General features: G+C 39.3%; 1 protein-coding gene across 20 annotated transcripts in view; it reads right to left on the bottom strand.

Moving 5' to 3' along the window:
- The window catches only part of NCOA2 (nuclear receptor coactivator 2), a 304156-nt gene that overhangs the window by 124186 nt on the left and 162734 nt on the right, over positions 1-17236 (bottom strand). The gene's annotated exons all lie outside the window — the stretch shown is intronic.

The raw sequence follows: 17236 nt of genomic DNA, 5'->3' as shown, positions 1-17236 counted from the left end.
GGTCAGCTATATGTTCTGTGCAGGAAATCTCAGTAATGCTGTTATTCAAAACATATAAAGAACAACAGTAACAACAAGCACCACGGCTTTTAAGCTTAATGGTGATAACCCGACTAATTTGTTGAATAGATAGAGGGGCGGTCTGCAAATATTTAGAAAACACACTGGTGATTATTATAAGCAAGAATGACTTCTCCAACAATTCATCCCAAATGAATTTTGCTAAAGAGATTAAAGTAAGAATTTTAGGGTGCCTGGTTGGCTCGATTGGTTAAACGTCTGCTTTCAGCTCAGGTCATGATCCCAGGATCCTGGGACCTGGGATCCCAGGGTCTTAGTTCTCCCTCTCTCCCTCTGCCAGCTGCTTCCCCTGCTTGTACTCTCTGCTTATCTCTCTCTCTCTCTCTCTCTGTCAAATAAATACATAAATAATCTTAAAATAAAAAGAAAAAAGAAAAAAAACTAAGAATTTTATTTTTTAATTTTAATTTTTTTTTTAAGATTTCATTTATTTACTGAGAGAGAGAGAGTGAGAGAGAAAGAGCATGAGAGGAGCGAGGGTCAGAGGGAGAAGGAAGACTCCCCACCCAGCAGGGAGCCCGATGCAGGACCTGATCCCAGGATTCCAGGATCACAACCTGAAAAGGCAGTCGCTTAACCAACTGAGCCACCCAGGTGCCCAAGAATTTTACTTTTATAAACGTTTTATTAGTTTTGCGTAATAAAAGTGTTATGTGCTTAGTATAGAAAATTTCGAAAATACAAAATGCTAACACATATAATTGCATATAGTTCCATGACCCAGAGAATCACCATTAACTTAAAAACATTTCTGCTTAGTATTTTAAGATGTATTGTATATATAAATACAATTAAGCACAAACTATATATACAATTTTACACATGCTTTGTTTTCTTAATGATACACACTAAAAATTTTCCATGATATTAAATGTCTTCATAAACAGTTTTTTTAGTGGATCTAAGCTATTCCATCATATGAAGATATCATATTTATTTTTAAAGATTTTATTTATTTGACAGTGAAGAGAGCACGAGCAAGGGGAGTGGCAGGCAGAGGGAGAGGGAGAAGCTGACTCCCCAGTGAACAGGGAGCCCAACAACATGGGGCTCTATCTGACGACTCTGGGATCATGACCTGAGCCAAAGGTCATGACTAGCCAACCAGGTGCCCACCATAATGTATTTAATCGTTTTTTATAGTTAATTACTAAGATTGCTTCCATTTTTTACTATTATAAATAACACTGTAATAAAAACCTTTTATATAAATACTGATCCATATTTCTGATTATTAACAATAATCGATAGTCTCTGAGGCGCCTGGGTGGCTCAGTCATTAAGTGTCTGCCTTCGGCTCAGGTCGTAATCTGAGGGTCCTGGGATCCAGTCTCACATCTGGCTCCCTGCTCAGTGGGGAGTCTCTTTCTCCCTCTCCCTCTGCAGCTCCCCTCCGCTCATGTTCTCTCTCTCAAATAAATAAAATCTTAAAAAAATAAAAATAAAAAATTTAAAAAACAATAATCAATAGTCTCAATACAACAGTCGCAGAAATGTGATTGCTAGATCAAAGGGTGTGACCGTATTTATGTCTATTTATGGGTATTATCAAGTTGTTTTCCAAAAAAGCTGTTATTAACTTACAATCACCTCAGCAGGGTATGAGAGTTCCCATTTCAGCAAAATAGACAATAATAATAGGTATTATGATTTTTTTAACACACTCTAATTTGAAGATTATGGCATGACATTATAATTTAAACTGATTACTAGGAATTGAATACCTTTAAAATGTTTACAAGAACTTCATTTCTATTTTGATAAAAGAATGCTGAGTCAGGGATACAGCACAGGGACAGTATGTACCAGTCCCCTATGCATCTGACATAGTGTCACTGTGGAGATGAAGGAAAAATATGGGTTCCACTGGTGGTTCTCAAGGTTGGCCGCTAATGAATCACCCACAGAGCTTTTAAATGTATGGATTTCCTGTCCCCACCCCAGACCAATGACACCAGAATCCCTTGCAGAAGGACCCCAGGTGATCAGCCAAAGCCTGCCCAGCACTATCTGGAAAGGAAAGCAGACTTAGAACTACGGGGTTGGATGACAATGAAGAATCAGTCCAGGTTGTGGAATAACATTCTTGGCATTAATTAACTGGTTATTATAAACAAAGAGAAGTTCTCCAGTCCAGTCTGGTTTATTTTTTTTAATCAGTGACTCAAAAAAACAAAACAAAACAAAACAAAAAAACCCCAACTATCTATTCATCAGATAGGCAGATGACACAAAACACAGCTGTCATGTGTGATAACAAGATGACATTTAGGAAAATCTGAGTATTAGCAGTCCAGAATAAAAAGTCCAAACCAGCATGGTGACACTATGCTACATACCTTTGTATTAAAATAATGGGAATACATACAAAAACAAGTACATAAAATAAAATAAAAAATTTTTAAACCGAAAAAGGAAAACCCCTCACAATCTTTCTATTCTAGTGTATTTGGTATTTGAATATGAGCAAAGATGAAACTACTCTCACATCTGGTCAACACCCATTATTCTTAATCTAACCTGTGCTTCTTCCCTAATAAAACCTGTAACAATTCTACTCCACCCTACATCTCTCCCTGTGCCTTCTGAAGCCTTTACTCTTGCTAACAAATTCCCCTACACCCTTGACCCGATTACAAGAGTATGGAGCTACTTTGGCACCCCTGCTGGGCCTCCCCTGTAGTCCATTCCAGAAGCTGCCCATTCCCTCATTACACAAATACATACATACTTGGGGGAGAAGGTGGGGTCATACTCGCAATACACTCCTCAGAGCAGCTATTAGGTCACGGCTCTAGTACAAGGGTTACCTTGCATAAAGATCTGGTTCTTTGAAACCCATGTTATAAAACACCCGCCATCTGTATTCAAGTCGGAGATTTACCAACATGCCTCTCAATCCTCCACATTTACTCAAAAGCTTGAGCTGTAATTAGTTCTTCCTCTTCAGCCCAAATAGGTCATCATCCTGGGTGATTTCAAAGTCTGTGTGGATGAGCTGATATGCATTCTCAGAGGTCCTCGTCGGTCTCAGCTCCAACAAAGTTCACCTCCATTTCACTTTAGCCACTGCCTCCTACGATCACACCCTGAGTCTTGTTACCACCCAGAATTGTTGCAACTTGAATGCCACTTTCTCCCACCATCTCCCAGCGCACCAGGTTTCTTACTGTCTTCCTCCTCAATCACTGGTCTTCCATGGACAAGGAACCCTAGTCCCTTGGCCTTGCCCTTACCCCATTTCCCTCCCTACCTAGCTGCAGCTACCACCAGCCCCCGGGCACCCTCAGTTCCCTTTCACACATCTCCTCTCCCAAGATTTACTCTTCAAAACTTAATCCCAAGATTTCTCTACTCGTGGAAGTGGCACTGACACAGAAAATCATACAGCTGAGGGGCAGAATAGCCCCACAGACATTTTAAGGCTTTCTAAACTTGACTTGGACCCGTGGTCCTGCCTGCCAACTCTTTTATTTGTTCTCAAGTCAGCTCCTTCTATTTATGCCAACAATTATTTCCAGCTTTTACCACTTCAGCAAATAGCTGTTCAATTTGACTTTACTCAACTTCCCTTCCTCCTTCTCACAAAGATATCCACCACTATCGTCAACATCATTCCTGGTGTCTCAGAGGATGTGTGATCCCTCCTCTTGTAAACACCCACGTTCCAACCCCATCTCCTGCTTCCCCCCGCATCCTCTCCAAGACTTTGCTACCAAGCCTCTTTTTGCCAAAATTTCTCCCTCCTCTCTACTTGAACCTATAAGCACACTCAGGTCATTGCCGTCCTAAAAAACCCCCATGTACCTAAGCCTGAATCCTTCTTTAGCAACTGTTCAATCTCACATTGTTCCTTCATAACTAGACCTGCCCAATGACTATAGGTCTGTGGTCCCTTATCCAAAACACTTGGGGGCCAAAGAATTTAGAACCCAGATAGACAGATACACGTTAATCTTAGGAAGAGAACATGGGGCATACACCATCTATCACAACATCCCCACAGGGGCCTGTGGAAACATTCTGTAATCGAATTCAATATTATTTCTGCAGTGAAATGTATGAATATTCACACCAACCGGGACAAATGAAGATTACAAATCATTTCACATCCATTCAGGTCAGGTTTTACTGCCAAATGAGTTATAAAAACCTTTCCATTTTCAGAGTTTGTTCAATTTTGAGATTCAAAATAAGGGAATCTGGGCCTGTGGTTTATTCCAATTCCCTTCTACTCACTTCAGGATCCAAAACAATTACATTTCTTTCCCCTGACACTCCACCGAATATGGCATCTCTAGCCTTCCACAACATTCACTTGCCAAACCTGCAGGACTCCTTGGAGCACCGTGTGTGATCTTCACCTTTCTGCTGGGTTTGCCTGTCGGGGTGACATCCCCCCAGGGGCCCTCCTCAATCTCTCTATTTCAAGGCTTCCACAGCCCAGAACTGTTCATAGGTCCTCCTCCTACATGGCTTCACTATCCTCTTCCCATCTCTTTTATGGATCGTCCCCTTTGCAGGTATCCAGACCTCCATCTCAGCCAATCCTCCCATTGGCTGTTTCCTCCTCCTCCTCCTCCTCCTTTTGCTTCTTCAAAGACTGATTGATTGATTATTCATTCATTTATTTTTAAGTAGGCTCCATGCCCAGTGGGGAGCCCGATGCAGGGCTTGAACTCAAAACCCTAAGATTAAGACCTGAGCTGAGATCAAGAACTAGGCGCTTAACCGACTGAGCCACCCAGGTGCTCCTTTAAAAATTATTTTCAACAGCTCTGTTGAGGTATAATTCACAAGCCATAGGATTCACCCTTTTATTTTTTTAAGCTTTTTTATTTACGTAATCTCTACATCCAATGTAGGGCTTGAACTCATGGTCCAGAGATAGAAAGAGGCATGCTCTACTGATTGAGCCAGACAGGCACCCCCAAGATTCATTTTTTTAAAAAGATTTTATTTATTTATTTGACACAGAGAGAGAGAGATCACCAGTAGGCAGAGAGGCAGGTATAGAGAAAGGGGGACGTAGGCTTCCTGCTGAGCAGAGAGCCCGATGCAGGGCTCAATCTCAGGACCCTGAGATCATGACCTGAGCTGAAGGCAGAGGCTCAACCCCACTGAGCCACCCAGGCACCCCATCCTGTCAAAATTCACCCTTTTAAAAACATGTAGATTTCATGATTTTGTCTAATCACATAACTTTGCAACGATCACATCTAATTCTGTAAAATTTCATCACCCCAAAAGGAAACCCCATACCCATTATGCAATTACTATTTATTCCCTTCTCACCCATGCCTTAGCACTGATCTCCATTCTCTGTCTCTGTGGATTTGGTCTAATTTGGACATTTCATATAAATGGGCTCACATAATATGGGGCCTTCTGTGTATCTTCAAGTTTCTGCAATATTGCAGCATATTATCAGTACTTTCTTTACTCCTCTGTATGGCCAAACATTACAGCGGATGAATATGCCACTTTTTATTGATCCACTCGTCACTGATGGACATTTGGGCTTCTACTTTTTGGATTAGAAATAATGCTGCTATGGACGTTTGCATGCAAGCTTTTGCAGAGACATAAGCTTTCAGTTCGTTTGGATAAATACCTAGGAATCAAAGTGGTGAGTAATATGGTAACTCTATGTTTAATTTTTTGAGGAACTGCCCAACTGCTTTCCAAATTGGATACACCATTTTAGTTTTCCATTTGCCATGTTCAAAGGTTCCAGTTTCTCCATATCCTCGTCCACACTTAATATTTTCCTTTTTTAAAAATTATCACCATCATATTTCATATGAAATAGTATCTCATTGTTGGGTTTCACCTTCTTTTCCCTAATGACTAATGATGTTTAGCAGATTTTCATGTGATTACTCTGTATCTTCTTTGGAGAAACGTCTACTCCAATCTTGGTCTATTTTAAAATTAGGTTCTACAGTGATTCCTAGTACCACTTTGGAGTCATGAACTCTTCTGAGAATGGGATCAAAGCCAAAACATGAAACCACAGATATACAAAACAAAGCACACAATTCTCCTAAGAAGTCACTAACCCACGAAGACCATTTTATGGGTCTTCCAGATTAAGTACCCTTGTTCTGTATCATAGGTTCTCAACCATAACCACATATTTAAAGATCACTTGGGGAGCTTTTAAAAAATACAACATTACCACAGGATCTAGCTTTTGGGTTAAATACTAGCTTCTGGGTTAAATTCCACTTCTGGGTTAAATACTGCAAAGAATTAAAAGCAGGGACTTAAACAGATACATATATATTCATAGTATTGGCAGCATTATTCACTGCAGTGAAAAGATGGAAATAACCCAAATGTTCATCAACAGACGAATAAACAAAATGCATACATACAATGGAATATTTAGTCTTAGAAAGGAATAAAATACTGGCACATGCCATAACACAGATGAACCTTGAAAACATTACACTAAGTAAAAAAAATCAGACACAAATGGCCACATACTATGATTTCACTTTTATGAGGCACCTAGAATAATCAATTCAGAGACAGAAGGTAGAACAGAAGCTACCAGTGTCTGGGGAAAAGGGAGGAATGAAAAGTTATTGTTTAATAGGTACAGAGTTTCTGTTTGGGATGATTAAAAAGTTCTATAAATGAACAACACTGTGAACATACTTAATGTTATTAAGCTGTGTACTTATAAATAGTTAAAATGATTAATTTTAAGTTATGCATATTTTACCACAATTTAAAAAACACATATAGACAAAACAAAACAAATAGGACATAAAACAAGATGACCAGGACACCACTCCAGACCCATTAAATCTTTGAACGTGTGGTCTGACCATGAGTATTTTGCTTAAAAACTCTCCAGGTAATTCAAATGTCCAAATTGGGCTAAAGACTTCAGCTTAATACTCCCCACAGTGGTATCATCTATTTCCATGGTTTTCCAGATCTTTCTTTCCAGCCTTGACCTCTCAAAGGTTCCACCTCAAAATCCAACTCACCAAATTAAGTCCATCCGTTCCTTCTCTGCACCGCAAAACTGCCTCACCTGGAAGAGCGACTGTGCCCTGAAAATCATCTTTAGGCTTCTGCATTCTTCTCATCAAATCATCAACAATGTGACTTCGCCTCATAAACAGTCTCCCCTCTTGTCACTATGATAATCATCACAGCTTTGAGTTCAGCTCGTCACCGCTTTTTACCTGGATTATCCCACTTAAGTTTCCTTACCTCCAGATTATTGCCCTTCTCAAAACCTTCAGTAGACTCTCTTCCTTCCAAGAGGAAGTCTGTGTTGCCTCAGATGTCACATGTCTTGGGATCTAGCCCTTGCCTATTTCTCCAGGCTCCTCTCCCATCATATTCTGTTTGACCCGGTAATGTAAACTGTCTAGGGTTCCTCACCTACTACATCACTACGTACTTGTCATCTCTTCCCTGTGCTTCTCGTACATAGAACAGACCATGCATCTTTCCCCGTTGGGCTGATTACCTCTCATCTTTTAGAACCCAGCCCACATGGCCCTCTCCCCAAGATTAAATTCACTTCTTCTATCTTTTAATAGCCTATATATAACTCTACCATTAACCATGTATAGTGTAATTATTTATGTCTTTTTCACTCCCCAATTTAAAGCTCCCTGAGGGGCAGAGACTAAGTATGCTTCATCTCTTTATCCTATCCTTTATCTCTTATCAGAATGCCTGACATAGAAGCCCTTAAAATTCACTGGATAAATTGTTTTACAAACTGCTATTGAGTATAAAAAGTTATTTTGCCAACACAGGTAACCTCACTGAACATCTGCTATGTTATACCTGCACTATTACCGGTATTATTTTATTTGATCCTCACAAAAACCCTAGGAAGTCATTATTATTACCATTCTCTGAAGCCCAGAAAAATAAAAAAACACATTCAAAGTCAAATACAGCCAAGAGGTGAGTGAAATGGGGACCAAAATCTGAGCTGCTGACTCTAGAGCCTACCTGAAGTACGCTGCCTCTTTAGCTAACGGAGACGCAGGTCTTCGTACCTGTGTATGTCTCATGTCCTCTAACAGATACTTGGTTTCAGTGTTTTTCACCATGGTTATTAAGATATAATCTTAGTATACAGTTCTGTACCTTTTAAAATTTAAGAAAGCTTAAGCAGGTTACTACATAGTCTTCATAAACAGCACGGTAACTACCCACAAAAAGAAGGGGAGAATCTTGCAATGAGACAGGGCGGGGGGAAGAATCAACTGTTTGAAGTTCTAAACAGGGGAAACCATGATGATGATCAGTTCAGTGAGGATAGGCAGGAAATTTTTATTGATTGCTAGTTTAATGTGAATCAACCAAATGATTTGATCCTAGAAATAAAATAGCAAATGTGCTCTTAGATTGCAAGAATAAAGGCAAAATTTAAAATCTGCAATTCACTTAGAAGCATGAGATTCTATGTTGCTCTAGAAATTAGAAATAACAGGTTCGTAGGGAATTTAGTCAGTGAACAGACACTAAGAACTTATTTAAATAAGTGGGTGTGTGTTTGTGTGTGTGTGTGTGTGTGTGTACACGTTAAACTACTGGGGAAATGAAACATGCATAAGAAAACACACCAAGTATGCTGAAGGGATATCTCACAGAGAAAAGGTGTTTTAGGTGTTTGGTAATTATTAAGTGTTAGACATTGTATTAGGCACTGCATCATTTAATTTAATTCACAGGGTTTTACAAAACAGATATCACCCCCTGTTTTACAGAGAAAAACCAAATTCAAGGAAGTCAAATGACTTGTCCGAAGTCTCAAAGCTTATATGTTAAATCGCTAGGTTTCAAACCAAGTCCATGCTCTTTCCACACTTATTCATGCTCTAATTAAAAGCCATTAAACGGGAGCGCCTGGGTGGCTCAGTGGGTTAAAGTGTCTGCCTTCGGCTCAGGTCATGATTCCAGGGTCCTGGGGTTGAGCCCTGAATTGGGCTCTCTGCTTGGCCGGGAGCTGCTTCCTCCTCTCTTTGACTGCCTCTCTGCCTACTTGTGATTTCTGTCAAATAAATAAATAAAATCTTTTAAAAAAAAAGCCATTAAACGACTATCTCAAAATATATAGCAGGAGAGCTGTCAGGTGATGGTACAAGAAAATGATCTAGGTTAAATATTGCTAGAAAAAAGATGAACTCATCACCCTTAAAGTTTGTGGTATGTCTATCCATGGGGATCTTCAACTGTAACATCATGAAAGGGACAGATAGTTTGCACCAGAACTGCCACACGTGGTTGGCACTGGCACACGTTGTTAATTACTGATCTTCCAATGTGAACTGACCAACAAACAGAGGACCCAAAAGCTGAAGACTGTACAATACTATGCTAGGAACGAATGAGGTTTTGTTCTCTCCTCTTGGTATCACCAAAGAAACACAAACTCTTCTCTTCCCTGAATTTCCTTTTGAGTTCTCATGTCATGGTGATATGCCCCTCTGCGATTCTGTTCATTTCCAGCCCGCAGACTAATCCCACAACCTTCACGTACCAAATGTAACTACAGTGAACACAGTGCATCACTTGCCTGAACCACAAAGTATTGCTGAACTTAGGTGGTTTGACATTTAGGATTATGCCAGGACCCTATAAACTCAACTTTGCCCCAATTTATCTCTATACCCAGAGCCCACTCCTTCTACTCCAGTGAAAATCTGCTTTTTGTGTCTGGCAATAATTGGGTCAATTTCTCTCACTTTGGTATGTTGTGCTCACAATGACCCTTATATAAGAAACAACTTTCTGTTTACATCTGTTATCTTGTCTGTCTTCCTACTTAATCCTAGGTACCCTGATAACATATCCAATCAAGTACATTAGAAAATTATGTTCCAGAATCTAATTCCAACTGTCTTAAGGTTACCTGGGAGTTGAAAGAATCTGGAGGTGACGAAAGATCCGATCAGAGAAGTCAGAAGGGGCCTCTGGAATAAGTCACTGTAGGAATTCTATTTCTACCCTGGCAGAGGTGTGTAACTCGACAATGAGTAACTCTGATAATAAACATACTGACCAGCTTCATCTACATTCATCTACATGAATGACTACACACAACAATGACTACAAACAACCAAGAAGAAAAGTCAGGGAACCAAAATCAGCCTTCTAATTTCCAATGTGAAGAAACACAAGAAACAGAGTCCTGTATATAGTCTCTGTATATGTCACAGAGCACCAGACTCGACTGTGCTCCGCTCTGGACCTAACAAGCATGTCCACAACCCTTTCTAAAGACCCTCAGGGGACTCTTCCAAGGCAGCTTTTATCCAGCTCCTTCCACAGAAGACACAAGCCCAGTATCATGAGGCACTCCACCCAGGTGTCCCATCTACAGGCTGCCCAGTGGTCTAATGGAGTGACCTGGCACCCAAGTTCCTTCCAGGCAAAGATAAGGGTGATCGCTTGAGTCTAACAGATTCTCAGCCTGTGGAATACAGGAGAGCTGTTCGTGGGCAGAGAGAGAAGTTGAAAAGACACAAAGAAGGAAACCACAAGATAATAAAGGCATATGGAGCAACGAATGAGCCAAAGTTACAAAGCAGAAAAAAGATATGCATTGAGTTTGAAATGTTTGATTAGTTGGTGAAACAGAAGCAGCTGAAGCAGACGGAGAGCACCTTTGCCACCACAGTCAACAAATACGTGGCGGTTCTCAGCCTTTCTTCACAGTAAATGGTATCACAGGCTCCGTTCCTCCAGTGTTTGAGTTCAGAACTCCATCCCTCCCACCGAAGACAAAAGCCCTACTGAGCATGACAGTTGTATTGAACTTCATCCCCCCCTTCCTCAGCCCCCAAGGCAGACAGAGCCTGGCTCATCTCTGGCTTTCATAGTTCAATCACTGTGCAACACATTGGGACAGGTGCTTAATCTCTCTGAGCCTCAGTTTCCACGTCAGTAAAATTCAGAAATAATAACCACTTCCTAAAGTTTGTATGAAAACTGAATGAGATCAACTATGTAAGTACACAGACTAATGCACAGAAATTGCCTCCTGAAAGAGAGCCAGCCGCTTTTATTAACAGTCATTATTATCTGAACTACTTGGCTCCTTGTAAGTACTCCACAAATAGCACCTCCTATTTGAACAAAGTGACACTGCCTCCCTGTTTCAATTCTTACACTGTAAAAGGAGTATTCCTTCTGCCGTATTCTCAGGGCCACATTCTTCTCATTTCTGTGCTCTTTACTGGTGACTTCCCTGTTTCAAATGGCCTCCGCATATAGTGAAGTGAGGTCTAATGTTCTCAAGCACAAGAGTCTGTGATGCGCCTTATGGAGAAAATACGAGTGTTAGATAAGCTGCATTCAGGCCCAATTTAGAATGCTGTTGGTGAAGTGTTAAATGTTAATCTATGTTAAAGAAGGTGTATTTAACAGAAACACACTTAAAATAAAGGTATGTATTAATCAAATAACTAAACTGTCATGACCAGAGACACAGAGAAACCTAACACTATTTTCCCGAGAAGCAATGGCTCCGCATTCACTAATTCACTGTTTTCCATGACTTTATAGAACATAACCTCCGTGAATAATGAGAATCAGCTGTAGTTTTCATTAAATGTAGAACATGGGACAGTGTCTGCAGGTGCCAGTGTTCGGGGGGGGGGGGGCATGAATCTCGAGGATAGAGGCAGATCATAGAGGCCTTCTATTCCCTGCCAAGGAATGTGGACTTCGAATTGCTGGTTACTTCTCATCTGGTTACAGATTAGAAGACAGTGGGCTTGCGAAGGGTCTATACCTTCCTGCTCATTAGCGTAGCCCTTATGTCTGGCACAGACGTATCAACTATGAGAAAGACTGCTACCTCATGCCACCTCCCTTTACACATGCTGTCCTCCTGGCTCAAAGCAAAACAGAGGACAGAAGACACCCTGAGCCACCAATTGTCTAGTAGCCACACTGCAAGTCAAAAGAAACATCTGCAGTTAAATTTAGTAATATATTTTAACACATCGTATTCAAAATAGTATCTTTTCAACATGCAATCAATACTGTAAAAATTACTGAGCTATTTTACATTCTTTTTTGGGGCAGTGTCTTCAAAATCTGAGTGCATTCTGTGGTCAAAACACTAGCCACATTTCAAATGATCAAAAGCCACTTGTGGCTAGTGGCTCCTGTGATGGCCAGCAGAAGCCCAGAGTGCCCTGTAAATCCACTAGGGCCTGGTGACCATCTAAGAAGCAGCTCAATCTTCAGCGTCTCCACTAAGTATCCCCTGATCAATCCTTTCCTCTCTGTACCCCCAGGGACAGTCGGTTATTCTTCTCCTGTACTAGTGAAGACCCTAACAAAATCCTACACTAAAGAGTTAAAGAAATGAGCAGGAGAATTTAAGTTCAAGAATAAAACTGGCTACTTTTGCATTTTAGAAATAAAATGGAGGGTACATCAAGGAAGACCAAAGACAAATGATAAAGCTATATCCATACTTTACTCTCCCACTCACTCCCACTCAAATCCAATCTACAAGGATTTAGTAAGGTCCAGCCTTTCCTACCATGAATACTGACGAGAACAAGTGACAACACCTAGGAATAAATATGCCTGTTAGCTGTTAAAGTTTGACGAACCATAGGGATCCCCTTCTGAAAGACTATCCAGATGGGAACTCCTCTCTAAGAATCTTGTGTCGCTATGAAATGACTTACAACACATCTCAAGGCAATGGGTTATACTCCAGAGGTGTTTGTTCTCAGTGTTTGAATTCAGATTCTCTGTGGTTTTAATACCTGTGTGCTCCATCACAGCAATGTGGTAAGTAAAGGGCCCCACTTGCCAAAAAAAAAAAAAGGGAAAGTAGCTAAGTAAGAAAATATGTAATACATATCTTTCAGATCCCACAACTCAGAACCTCTCCTTGCCACGCTAATTTCATGGTAATACACAGTCCATTTCTTGCACTAATCTCTGCTACCCCGTATTAATGCTCTCCCTCATACCACCTTCCTCGAAAGCACATTTCTGCCTTAGCTGAGTTACTTTTCATGAATGTGTTTCTTTTCAGTGCAAACCAAACACCATTTGAATGATGTTTTAATCTTACATATTTGAAATGGAGCAGAAGTAAAACTCATCAAAGTACAAACACAGAGAAACAAAATCATTTCAGTCTTAACACAGTTCTCTCCTGTCCCTCTGTTCATCCTGTTCTCATTCCAGAATAAACCGGCAACACCACTTGAACCCAGCTATATAGTAATTTAGACCAGATTCTGAAGGCAAACTACCTGTTTGAATCCAACTCTACTACTTATTAAGCTGTGTGAGATTGGACAAGCTACTTTACCTCTCTGTGTCTCTGTTTCTTCAACTGTGAAACAGGTACAGGAATAGCACAGTGCTGCTATAAAGACTAAATGATGGATGGAACGAGAGGGTATTATGCTCAGCAAAGTAAGTCAATCAGAGAGGGACAGGTATCATATGATCTCACTGATTTGAGGAATTTGAGAACCAAGACAGAGGATCACAGGGGAAGGGAGGGAAAAATGAAATAAGACCAAACCAGAGAGGAAGACAAACCATAAGAGACTCTGAATCTCAGGAAACAAACTGAGAGGGTTGTTGAAGGGGAGAGGGGTGGGAGGGGTGGGAGGGGTGGGGTGGCTGGGTGATGGACAATGGGGAGGGTATGTGCTATGGTGAACGCTGTGAATTGTGGGAGACCGATGAATCACAGACCTGTACCCCTGGAGCAAATAATACATTATATGTTAATTTTTTTAAAAAGATGAAATGAATAAATGTGAGGTCCTTAGAATTATGCCTGGCACATAACAAGCTCCAATGAAAGTTAAGTTCATGATTAACAAAATCACCATTAATTGTTTTGCTACTGTCATATTCCTCATCACAGATGGGAAAGATAAAAGCCCACAAAATATTATCTTTAATAAACATACATAAAACTAACATTTGAAATTGGGTATTTTCTCACTTAAAGTTCTCAAGCAGGAAAGCAAAAATTTGGAACGGCCAATTTAAAAAAAAAAAACAAAAGCTTCTGAAGTTCTTGTTATCCAAGAAAGTTTCTGCATAATATTTATCATTTATTTTGACTTGAATCTAAGGATTTAGACACAAAACATGAATTTTAAATATAAATCTCAGAGAGTGCTTTTACAACCCTTTATTCTAGCCAATTAATTTATTATTATAATTTGATTTGCTATCTAAAATGATGGAACCAAATGTCTAGCTTCTACTTCAAAGTATTTCTCAACTCAACTGTTTTTTTTTTTTTAAATTAATTTATTTAACAGACAGAGATCACAAGTAGGCAGAGAGGCAGGCAGAGAGAGAGGAAGGGAAGCAGGCTCCCTGCTGAGCAGAGAGCCCAATGCGGGGCTCAATCCCAGGACCCTGGGATCATGACCCAAGCTGAAGGCAGAGGCTTCAACCCACTGAGCCACCCAGGCGCCCCTCAACTCAGCTGGTTTTTAAAGAACAATTCATTCAATGTCAACTACAGCATCTGGTGTTTCTCACAAAATCTTTAAAAATAGATAAACAGTAATAACTAAGTTATCTTTACATTTAAAGCTAATGTAGGTCTATACTATCCTATGTTAGTGATCATCATATATACAAGCTGTACTCTCTGTGTTAACTGTAACCTTGGTGAGAAGAGTCACTGCTACACCTGTTAACAACACACCAGAAATGCCAAGTCGTCTCTCTTTAATGTTAAGAACAGCGACACCTGTAGGAGACATGTGCAAGGCAACGGACTCTAAGCTTCTCTCAGCATTCATGAGTGATTAGTTTTAGAGTAAACCCTGTAAAAGGTACCTTGGAACAATTTGTAGGCTATTGCACAGACTTCTTACTTCATCACTTTTATATCCGCTTCGCTTTCAAAGAATTAAACTGTCTAAAATATTGCCCAACACCTTCATCTTGCCAAAATCTACCCAAACTTTGACTAAAAACAAACAAACCAACCAACCCTAAAATCTCTTATAAACATATTTGATGGGAGTTTTACAACACTGAATACTAAGAGCGCCTTTAATTTGGTATTTTCTTACCTTACCTTTCCTATAAATTAAAAATCATTCCAAGAAGCAAACCCCCTCAGCCTGACAAGATCAGACCTGATTATAATATTTGTGGTTAATTATTGTGGTTGGAATTCTTAAGTGTAGCAGGATTTGCAAGTCTAGTCATCTGGCCTGTTTAGACACTACCCTGACGTCAAAACTTCTGTCTTTTAACCCTAATAATAAGATTGGGGTTCTTACTCCCCAGCCTCCAAAAGTAAAGATATTTGTAGATAACACAATGTATCATTTGCCCTTTTATAAAAGTAATTTAAAATTGTAAATGACTGGTATTTGACATCCTAGGAGAAAAGCAACACAATCAGAAACAAAAACTATTCTAGTTTTATGAGACTGCAAAAAATGAACGTATTTCTGTCGTTAAGTACAAAGGACATACGAACTGGCCCAAATGGAGACCAGTTATAACTACCATTTAAGTCTGCTTGTGGAGAAAGTTGCAGAGTTATCAGGAATGTATTCTCTGATTAGACAAACAAGTTTTACAAAAAATTCCTGATCCAGGATAATTACATTTATTGAGACTGGGTTCCAGTGCCAGATATGTTATCTTGTTAGATGCTCTCCTTGCTTGTATGCTAAATATCTTATTTGCCTTTGTTTTCTCATAGTGTTTCCAAGAGTATCTTGTAATAACAGCAGGTATTCAGTAAAAACATCTTGAATTTTTCCAGAATCCTTGCATCGATTTAAAGTCAGGTAAGGCAACAAAATAAAACTTAAAAGTAAAAACAAGGAAAACCCAATCAGTCTAGCTACACAAATTTTATTATTCAAAAATTTTAACATATGATGCTAGTGAGTCTTGGGCTTAAATCAGTATGTAACTCTGTCTTACAGCCTGTTTACAAGAATGCGGGAGAGTCCTATGATTCAAAAAAAATTCTAGAATAATCACAATCACAGTTAATTAACTGTTTATTTGAACCACGCTGTCTTTTTAAGTAGATTGACAAAAGTGCCAGTGTCTTTTTAAAAAGAAAATCTCAATAATATAAATGGTTAAACTCTATCATGCTAAGATAAATGGTTTGTAGATATAAACAGTTAAAGAATCTCCTGGGGGTGCCTGGGTGGTTCAGTCATGTAAGCATGTGCCTTCAGCTCAGGTCATGATCCCAGGGTCCTCCAATCGAGTCCTGCATTGGGCTCCAAACTCAGCCGGGAGCCTGCTTCTCCCTTTCCTCTGCCTGCTGCTCTCCTTGCTTGTATGCTCTCTTTCTTGCTATCTCTGTCACTGTCTCTCTCTATCAAATAAATAAAATCTTAAAAAAAAAAAAGAGAATCTCCTGCACTTGTAATTAAAAATCGTTTGAGCAGTTCTCACCATCTTTTACTGCAAAAGATAAAATAATTTAATTCTTTGTATGCTGTCTATATAGTGCATCATAGCCTGACAGATTTACCTTCTCCAATGTCAATTTCAAAAAGAAGGTATATTTAAAAAAAAAAAAAAAAAAGGTATGTACAAAACAGTTTAGTTTCAAAATACGTGATTTGGAAACATTCTTCCTAAGTGGGGCATATCTGCTCTAGAGGTTAAATAAAAAACGTATTAGTGAATTCATTCCTTGGGTATACAACATTAACAGTTAACCCTTTTCAGATAAAGCTTACGATTATCTTTCCCCAGTCTCAGATTTTTAATTACTACACCTTACAAGGTTAAGAACAAAGTAGACTGCTAAGAGAATTAATAGCATTAGCATGAGAAAAATGTGGACAAGCGGTCTCAAGATTAACTATGTTTTTAGCTTTCTGCATGTGATAGCAGAAGGATATAAGAAATCAGAGAAAGTTAGGTACTATATATAATTTTTTAAAAAAATCATTCATTCAAGGCCTCAGCCAAAAAAGAAAGCTTTATTAACTAACCAAAAATTAAGTAAATTCAAATTCACTGTAAAGCTCTCTTAAGCTTGAATTACAAAAGGATAATGAAAAAGGAAGAAATAAAACCCACAGAGATACAAATATAAAGCTTCTATTTATTCCTTAGTGATTAAGATTTGGATCGAATTCTTCTTAAAATGCTTATCAAAATA

The sequence above is a fragment of the Mustela nivalis genome (assembly GCF_964662115.1).
Source record: "Mustela nivalis genome assembly, chromosome: 2".
NCBI classification, from domain to species: Eukaryota; Metazoa; Chordata; class Mammalia; order Carnivora; family Mustelidae; genus Mustela; species Mustela nivalis.
This window is presented reverse-complemented; position numbering and strand designations above follow the sequence as displayed.